The sequence below is a fragment of the Mastomys coucha genome, unplaced genomic scaffold (assembly GCF_008632895.1).
Source record: "Mastomys coucha isolate ucsf_1 unplaced genomic scaffold, UCSF_Mcou_1 pScaffold12, whole genome shotgun sequence".
NCBI lineage: Eukaryota > Metazoa > Chordata > Mammalia > Rodentia > Muridae > Mastomys > Mastomys coucha.
In genome coordinates this window covers 93,805,976-93,814,674 of record NW_022196894.1, presented here as the reverse complement: position 1 = coordinate 93,814,674, position 8,699 = coordinate 93,805,976, and the positions used below count along the sequence as shown (strand labels likewise).

The 8,699-nt window shown below is 48.3% G+C and overlaps 1 long non-coding RNA gene across 1 annotated transcript; it reads right to left on the bottom strand.

Moving 5' to 3' along the window:
• Window positions 1-1,541: 1,541 nt before the first annotated feature.
• Window positions 1,542-7,237, bottom strand: LOC116086625. The gene is made up of 3 exons (XR_004117014.1): window positions 7,051-7,237; window positions 5,829-5,884; window positions 1,542-1,652 (listed from the first exon to the last, which is right to left on the bottom strand). It is a non-coding gene; the product is annotated as an uncharacterized LOC116086625 (long non-coding RNA).
• Between the last annotated feature and the right edge of the window lie 1,462 nt (window positions 7,238-8,699).

Genomic DNA, 8,699 nt, shown 5'->3' with positions numbered 1-8,699 from the left:
ACAGGTCACATGGGAGAACACTGACAAAACTAAGAGCTTACAAATCGGAATACTAGCTTGTTAATAAAAGCAGGGAGCTCCTTTCCCCAAGTGAAAACAGTTTGGTGACTTAGTTTCCAGAAATTCCTGCAATAGTGTCAGGGACAAGAAAGCCAGAAGACTCAAGGGCAGGGGATCCTGTGGGCTGTCCAGCTTCTGCTAGTTCTAGGTCCTCAGAGCTGGGTCACTGGGAACCCCTCAGCAGGATCCTGTCTTGGTGAGGAAAGCCAGCCCCGTGCACTTGTAGCCCAGGACCTGAAGTCTAGACTGTCCTCTGCTTCGGATGTCATGTTGCTGTGCACTGGGGCCTCTTGTTCTCTCTGGCATCTAGAAGAGGTCACTGCCTTTGTTTCCTTCCTTCCGCTCAGACCTGGGCCCTGTCTGGTGTCCTTGTTGCTCTCCGAATCAGGTTTGGCTCAGTCCGACCTTTGAAAGTTAGTCACTGTAATAACTACATTGTAATAACCAGTGTGTTGAACCATACTGGGGTCCCTTCCAACCTATCTGTGGATTTGTGGCAGGGCTGATATGCAAAACACCTGGTCACATATATCTGCCGTAGTTCACTGCTGCTGTATATATGACAAAACTTTTCCTGGGGAGATGCCATATGCTGTCTACTCACCCCAGATAGGGAACCCACGGCAGACCAAAGTGCAGGTATCACGGAAGCCCACTTTGGTGAACCTTTGTTGGGGTTACTTATAGGAATGTGGGTGAGGGTTACTTACAGGAGCAGAAATGACTCACCAAAGCCCACTGCAGCATGGGTTCATCTCACAAAGCTGGGAAGCTGGAGCGCACTGTGCAGCCTGCGGGCAGCTCAGCAGGTAGGAGAGTGTCCTTTCCAGGTGTCTAAGCCTCATCCAGGCAGCTCGGCTGGTTTCTGCTTCTTCTAGGCAGCTTCTCTCGTCTGAGCCTTCTTTGCAGCTGTTCTCAGAGAATCGTCCTTGCAGCTCAGCTAGCTTGAAAATAATAAAGTAAAAATATACATGTAAATATATAAAATACAACAAAAATTAAATATGAATTTTTTAAAACTCTCAGCTTTTATTATTTATTTTAGTGGGGTGGGAGGGTGGGGGCTGATGTTTTTGGTCAGTTTCAGGGACTTCCAAGGGCTATCTTAAAGGAAGTTCACCTTCCTGTTTTAAAGACTGTATCCAGGGCAGCTGGCTTTTTGGGTCCTTAGTTCATTCTCCTAGACATTCGATTCGGGGCTCAGAGCCCTTAACTCATCTTCCTAGATATTTGTTCCAGAGCTCAGAGTGAAAAAGGAGAGAGTCAGCTGCATGTGGTTATTAGGACATAACAGCCAATATCATTGCATATTTTTTACACCTTAGACACCTTGGTTTAGACAGCGGCAATTTCTATATTCCTTACCAGTTAACAGACAATTAAGAAAACGTTTGGAGACGTGGGATAGGAGTTCATTCCTAGGCCTGGGAACATGAACTTGTCTCACCCTGCCAGCAAAGCAGAGAAGTTGCCCCTGAGACGACTGGACGCAGATACCTGTTCACAACAGAAGCTGCTCAGCTACCGGGAGGCCCTCAGTTCCCTAGAGCCTCGGCCCTTGAACTCAGTTTCTCCTTATGGTTAAATGGAGTCTGAAAACGAAATGATAGTACTTAGATTAAATTTCTTTAGCTTGTTCCCAGCAATAGTTAGCAGTTGTGGACAAACAGACGCAGCCCTGTACCCCACACCTGGAATTAAAACATATCCATATAACATAACTTGGTTTTTTAGAGAAACCAAAATTCTCACTACATAATTCTTTCTGCCTGCTCTTCCTCAATGATCCCTGAGCCTGTAGGTGACTATAGATGCCCACCTACAGCTTAGGAAGAACCACCTCGCAGTGGTAACGACCACTTGCTTTCAGCCGCATCACCAGTAACTGAGTTGAGACTGATGACAGTGATCTATGGGTGTAGACAGACAGACTGCCTGTGGGCAGTTAGACAGACACATCACACCCAGCTAGTAAAACCATAGAGGTTACTTCCCCATGGGGACCTGTGACCTCCCAGCTGCAGGTTTCTGTTATGGCTTACAGTACCAGATGTGAGTTCCCTCCTGTAGAGCCGGAAGGCTGTGGGCCTTACCTGTGACAGCCCAGCCACTGTAGCATAGGCAGTCACATCCTGACTAGCATAACTGTATTTCAGTAAGTGGGGTCCGCAGCTAAGCAGGAATGTTGGCTTTCTCCACCAGCAGTCTGCAATACACAAGCCTGCAGGCCCCCTCTGACAATACACAAACCAGCCGGCAGGGTGGGTGTTTCTTGTTTACTCCCAGCTTAATTTCTCCTGCAGCCAAATCGTGCACATGAGTTGTCTCAGTCGGGTCTTACTGTCTAGTCCTGGTATACAACCAACAGTATACAGTAGCAATGGCCTAAATGATCCTTGGGGCTGTGGGACGGTTCCCTGGCCAACCACACATGGGAGGTGGCCCACTCCTGGCACTGGAGTTTTCTTTCAATAGCCTTATGACCTTTGGGAGTATCCTTTTCCATCCACGAAGGGTACCTTTTTGATTTAAACCCTTTAGATGTAATTTTAACCCATCTTTTTCCTTTCAGCTCGCCCAGCGCCAGTAGGGCTGTAAGGTAGGCAATAGTACCAGTGTACTGGGCTGTCTCTCCAAATCTGCAAAACACTCAGACGTTATCATTATCAAAATCTTTCCAGATGATGGAGGGCACCATCCTGAACTACCACCACCCATAACCAATAGCCAGCGGGGTCCCATCTGTTCTCAGCAGGTATCAGGTGATTCCAGAGGTTCACAACGAAGAAGATACTTGCGCTGGCTGGTTTTGTGTGTCAACCTGACACAGGGTGGAGGTATCAGAGAGAAAACCTCCCTTGAGGAACTGCCTCCATGAGATCCAGCTGAGGGGCATTTTCTCAATTAGTGGTCAAGGGCAGGAGGGCTCATTGTGGGTGGTGCTATCCCTGGGCTGGAAGTCCTGGATTCTATAAGAAAGCAAGCTGAGCAAGCCAGGGGAAGCAAGTCAGTAATGAGCATCCATCCATGGTCTCTGCATCAGCTCCTGCTTCCTGACCTGCTTGAGTTCCAGTCCTGACTTCCTTTGGTGATGAACAACCATGTGGAAGTGTAAGCTGAATAGAATAAACCCTTTCCTCCTCAACTTGCTTCTTGGTCATGATGTTTGTGCAGGAACAGAAATCCTGACTAAGATGATACTAAAGTCACAGATAAACAAAGTCTAACACTGCATGGAAAGGCTCCATCCATTTGTATCCGTTACTTCCTCCACCAATCAAGACAGGGTATGAAGCATGGATGGAGGAGCTAAGTTACTCAGCTCCCTGTGATTCTCAGTCATCCTCCCTGAGCCATTTCATTTCCGTATCCTGGAGCTCTTCCAGAGAGCCTTCCTCCTCTTTTCCTTCTTTGATGTGCTCAGTGAGCCTGACGATCTGTTCAGCCCTACTCAGGGCCAAAGAGAAATGTGGTCTTGCTCTCCCCTTGTGGCTCCCGGGTCAGACGGGCACCTTGGATGTACCTGTAGCTGTTAGCTCCCCATGCACCATACATGGCAGTTGGAGGAGTTCCTGGCTGAGCAAACCCCCTCCACCCCTAGCATAACCTTCTAGGGAGGGAAATGTACCCTTTTCAGTGTGTGGGGATAATTACCCAGCCTGGGACAGGCTTGGTTGTCTTCACCTGTTCATTCACGGGTGCTTTCTGTGAACAGCTCCTCAGGCTTAAGCTGCCGGAAGCCCCTTAGCACACAGTCTGGCTTGCTTTCTGTGGTTTTCACCTTAGGAACTCCAGTGAGACACAAATGTTGCCACCATTGTCTTCCTCCGCTTTGCCTTTCTTTTTTCCTGTTGTATTTCTTGACCTTTATCTCTGGCTGTTGCCTCTTTTACTTTACTGATGTATTTTCATGCTTGTCTAAGTCACTGAGATCTGTCAAAGCCTGTCCTGCTTTTTGAAGACTCAGCAAAACCACTGAAGCTCAGCTCCAGCCTTGAGGTCCCTGATTGCTCAGCCTTTGAATCCTCTGTGAACAGAGTTCCATCTGGACCAGTGAGCTGGGGTTCAAATACAGGCCCTTGCTCCCAGTTCCCTAGTGAGAGAACCACATGTTCCTAATGGCTCTGATAAGCTAATCCGTCAGGGATGGGAGGTCACATTACTCAGTTTTCCTTCCCCACCAGCCCCTGGCAGTCAGACTGCTCCCATGCCCCACAGCCTCACAGGGCAGGGTGGGACAGGCTCTTCCACTCCCCACTAATCACACCAGTTTCTTGCACCAAACCATGGTCAATGTCCCCATCTGCACATTGGGTTTTAGACTTTCCCTCTTTTTCTACTGAAGGTTGGACTTGAAGAGAATCTTCTATTGTGTTTACCATCTTCTCTTCCCCTCTCTCCGAATCTTCCCATGGGTTCCGAGTTCTTGGGTCCCAGGAAGGGATTTTGGGCTCCACCCCCCAAACTGTAAGAAGGGGCAAGCTAACACCTTCATCTCTTCCTCTTGTTTATCTAACTCACCTGCCAGATTCTAGCAGAGGATGTTACCCATCTCCCTTTCTCATTACAATGGCTCCTTCATGCAACAGGTTCCTGCTGGGCCACCATCTTAGCCTCCTGTGTGTTTCTAACTACACACAACAGTAGACAGGCAACCCTCACCCCTGTGGCTGACAATCTCACCCTTGTATAGAAATCTCACAGCCTGCCAAGTTTCCTCTAACCCTTTAACTGTTTTCAGGGTATCTCCATGTTCCTGTGGTAGACCCCAGTCATCATGCAGGCAAGACACTCCATATCACATAGATGAAGATCTCCCACAGGCACTCCTGACCCTGATGACTCAGCCTTAGTTACTTATCTCACTATCCATGACGAGAACCATGCAACCGCAATCACACAAAGGCACATTAATGCACTTCATACAGGGAAGGACAGCTCTTTGGGAATTTCCTGAGAAGCTCTGAGCCCAGGCCTCTCAGCCTTAGTTGCATACCTTGCTATCCCCAAGCCAGCTCCCCAAATTCATCTTCCATTTTGTTGGGTTCCTGTTGAGGTGTCGATTATGTTGTGTGAGAATTTTTTCCTGGAGAGACTCAAGACACATGCCTACCTACTCTAGACAGGGCTCCCACGGCTGACCAAAGTATAGACATCACCACAGTGACTCAACAGAGAAGGTGCTTCTGCCCACAGACTGACCCCAGCTCATAGGGTTTGAGGTGAAATGTTCCCCATGGGCCAGCATTCTTGAAGGTCAGAGAACTTTGCTTTCTGGGAGAGTGGGGGTCTCCTGGAGGCTATTGGGGGTGGGGCGAGGTGTGAAGAGTAATGTGCTGAGTCAGGAAGTGGTTGGGAAGCTTTCAGATATTGTAGTACGCTTCCTGTTTGCTCACTAAAATGTGAGCTACTCCAGTATAGAACTCCAGTCACTGTGGAGCCTGCTGCCTCTGAGTCTCCTCCGCATGATGAACTGTAGCCCCTCATGAGCTGACATAAGCCCTTCCTCTATGTTGCTTTTCATTATGTATTTGGTCACAGCTACTGGAAATGTAATTAAGACCTGCCATCTGCTGGTTCTCCAGGCTCCAGGACTCATTCTAAATTCTTTTCTCACCGCCTAACCATCCCTTAGTCCTCTGGGCTTTATTTCCATCACAAACCACAGGCCAGACCCTCTTCCCATCACTGTCCTGTGCTGACCTCTGGTCACCACCATCACCAGGATGGACCACTCAGCAGCCAGGTCACCCCCTGATTCCTCTCACCTAGCAGCCAACCTTGTCATTGGTAAATCCCACGAGGTCACCATTTCTTCTGAATCCTAAACAAAGGAGAGAATCAAATCTTGGTAGCCACAACCCAGCCCCAGCCCCACCTCCCATGCTGATATCCAGCCCATCAGCCAACACCAACCCCAGTGCCCAGCCCATTCTTGTGCCCACAGCCAATGTTGCTCCAGGGCCTTTTGTTCTTACAGTGCCTTGGAATTCCCCACCTTCCACGGCTATGAGTCTGCCTGTTTCATAATTCAAATCCAATGGCACAGAATGCTTTTCCGACCTGCTGCTGTGGGCCCTTAGCCTCCTGTCCTAGCCCAGCTGCTAACGCCCAGCCCAGCCTTTGTCACTTTGAAGGTCACCTTATTAGTATTCTGCTAATCTTATCTTTTTCCCACATACAAACAAAAGCTCAGGGAGAGCAGAGCCTTGACAAGGTGTTCCAGCACTTTCTATGTTGCCTGGGATCTCTAGGTGTTTCTGGACACTCCTGCATCTAGTCAATGATTAAAGGATGAATGGAGAGAGCTAGGTTTGTCTGCGGTACTGTCTCACTTACTCCAGATCTTTATGACTTTTTCCTACCCAACTAACCACTCAGGGTCGCCTTTAACCCTAATCAGAGTCATTCACCAATGACTAACGTGAAGCCAGAGAGTACGTTATGAGGACTCTCCCTCTGGGTGACAGCTGCTGGGGGCCGTTAGCTCTTTCTGTGACCTTGCCTGTGAAGAAAATGACTATGTGCCACAGAGTCTATGGTTTGGCTTCTCAGCCTTATCAGTGTCACCGTGAGACCTCCAGGCTACCCTGACACAAACTGTTTTCATTAGTTCCAAGGACCTGAGGAAGTTGTGCATCCTCCTGCAATGGCTGACTAAAGAGCACGCACTCCTTTCTAGAGGCATGTTGCAGACCCTAGTGGCCTCTGTCTCATGGGTTGTCATAGCTGAGAATGCCTCTCAGGAGAACTTCATAAGTCAACACAGCCACTAGGCAGAAGAAGGGTGTTTCTGAGTGTCTTAGTTACAGACTGAATCTTCTTCTCACTGAAAATACAGCATGGGACAGGAACAGGGAGTGTGGGGGATGGTGGGTCTGAAAGCTGAGGCAGAAAGAGATCATATGAGTCTCAGACCAGTGTGAACTATAGAGTGAGACAGTCTGAAAACAACAAAAATACAATCAAAACAAATGATCTGATACTCACAGAAAACAACACTTTAAAATGACATGTCCGTCAAAGTGCCCATGAGCACTGAGGCTCCAGTGAGATAGAAACTCAATGTTCCGTTCATGACTCTTATGGACAGTGGCCCAAGGTTTCTCCAGGAGTCTCCAGTGGTGTCTTTCTCTGCTTAGTTCCCTCACGTCTGAGAAAGGAAGAGAAACAGAGGCATGCGTCTCTGAAGGGCAGTGATTCAAACTGTAGGCGGCAGTTACCTGGGATCCCGTTGTACAACTTCATTTAGCTGCAAGGGAGACTGGGAAATGTATTCTCACTGGGTGAGTCCGTTTCTTGGAGAATATCTGAAGACATGACTCAGTGGGTAAAAGCACCGGCTGCTCCTGCAGAAGCCCTGGGGTCACATCTCAGCACCCACATGGCAGCTCACACCATTCATGACTCGCTCCAGATGCTCTCACCTCTCTTCTGGACTCCTTGGGCACCATATGCACATGGTGCACACACACAAGTGCAGGGAAATCACTCGTACGCATACAATGCAGTAAACAAATCTAAACTTTTTTTAAATGTGTACACTCCACATAGGATCTGATGACAGACCAGCCAGAGACCAGCTCTCCCCGTGGCTAGCTTCGAGAGCCAGTCCCATGGTGGTTTAGGTCCCTTTTAGGGCAAGGTTGGTAGGTGATGGATGCAGGCTGCCACAGAAGCAGCTGCATCTCTCAAAGTCCAGCACAGGTGAAGGCTGCATCCCAGAGACCCCCATGGGATGTGCATACAGAGGGGTGGACGGACACCTTCCAGTTATTCCTTCATAAAACTTGTGAATCTTGTTACTTTTTACTCAGCTTCTGTTTTGTGGTTTTGAGGCAGTGTCTTACTGTGTAGCTGAAGCTGGCCTACAACTTTTAGTCCTTTTGCTTATACGTCTCACATGCTGGCATTTTTTTTGTGTGTGTGATATGTGTGTGATGTGTGTGTCTGTGTGTTTGTGTGCACAGGTGCATGTGTGCAATGTGCATATGTGCATATGTGCATCTGTGTATGTGTGTGTGTGTGTGTGTGTGTGTGTGTGTGTAAGGATGAGTAAAAAGGAAATTTGGAGGAAGAAATAAAAGATGAGACTTTCAATGACCCAAACAGCTACAGCAAACTTTATTTAATGCAAGAGGTGGAATGTCAAGTTCTGGCCATGCAGGGATCAGGACATGGAATGCAGAAACATGGACACCAGTGTTCAGGAAAGCCACACATTAGTGCTTCAGACTGAGGTCTCTGTAGCTAAGGGCAAGGAATAAGAATGGACAAGTTAGTTGTTTTACCCAGACAGGCTGTTTTTGAGACCACAGGTCAAGCATCAGGTGTCTGGGAGCAGGGGAAGCCACTTTGCTTCTAGGATCCTTGAAGAGATGTCAAACAAATGTCAAACAAACTTTCCTGGGACTGCAAGTTCAGTTTGGGGCCTACAAGTGGCATTTGGGGGAGTGTTCCTTTAGTGTGCGCTTTCAGTGCACATGCACCTCCTCTGTAACTCCACCTTGTTCCTTCTGAGACAGTGGCTTGCAGAGACTGGAGGCCCCTGGTTTTTTTCAGGTAGAGTGGTGGCTTCTTCTATCTTTACCCACCAGCACTGGCATTATAGGTATACATGGCTTTCGGCATGGTTGCTG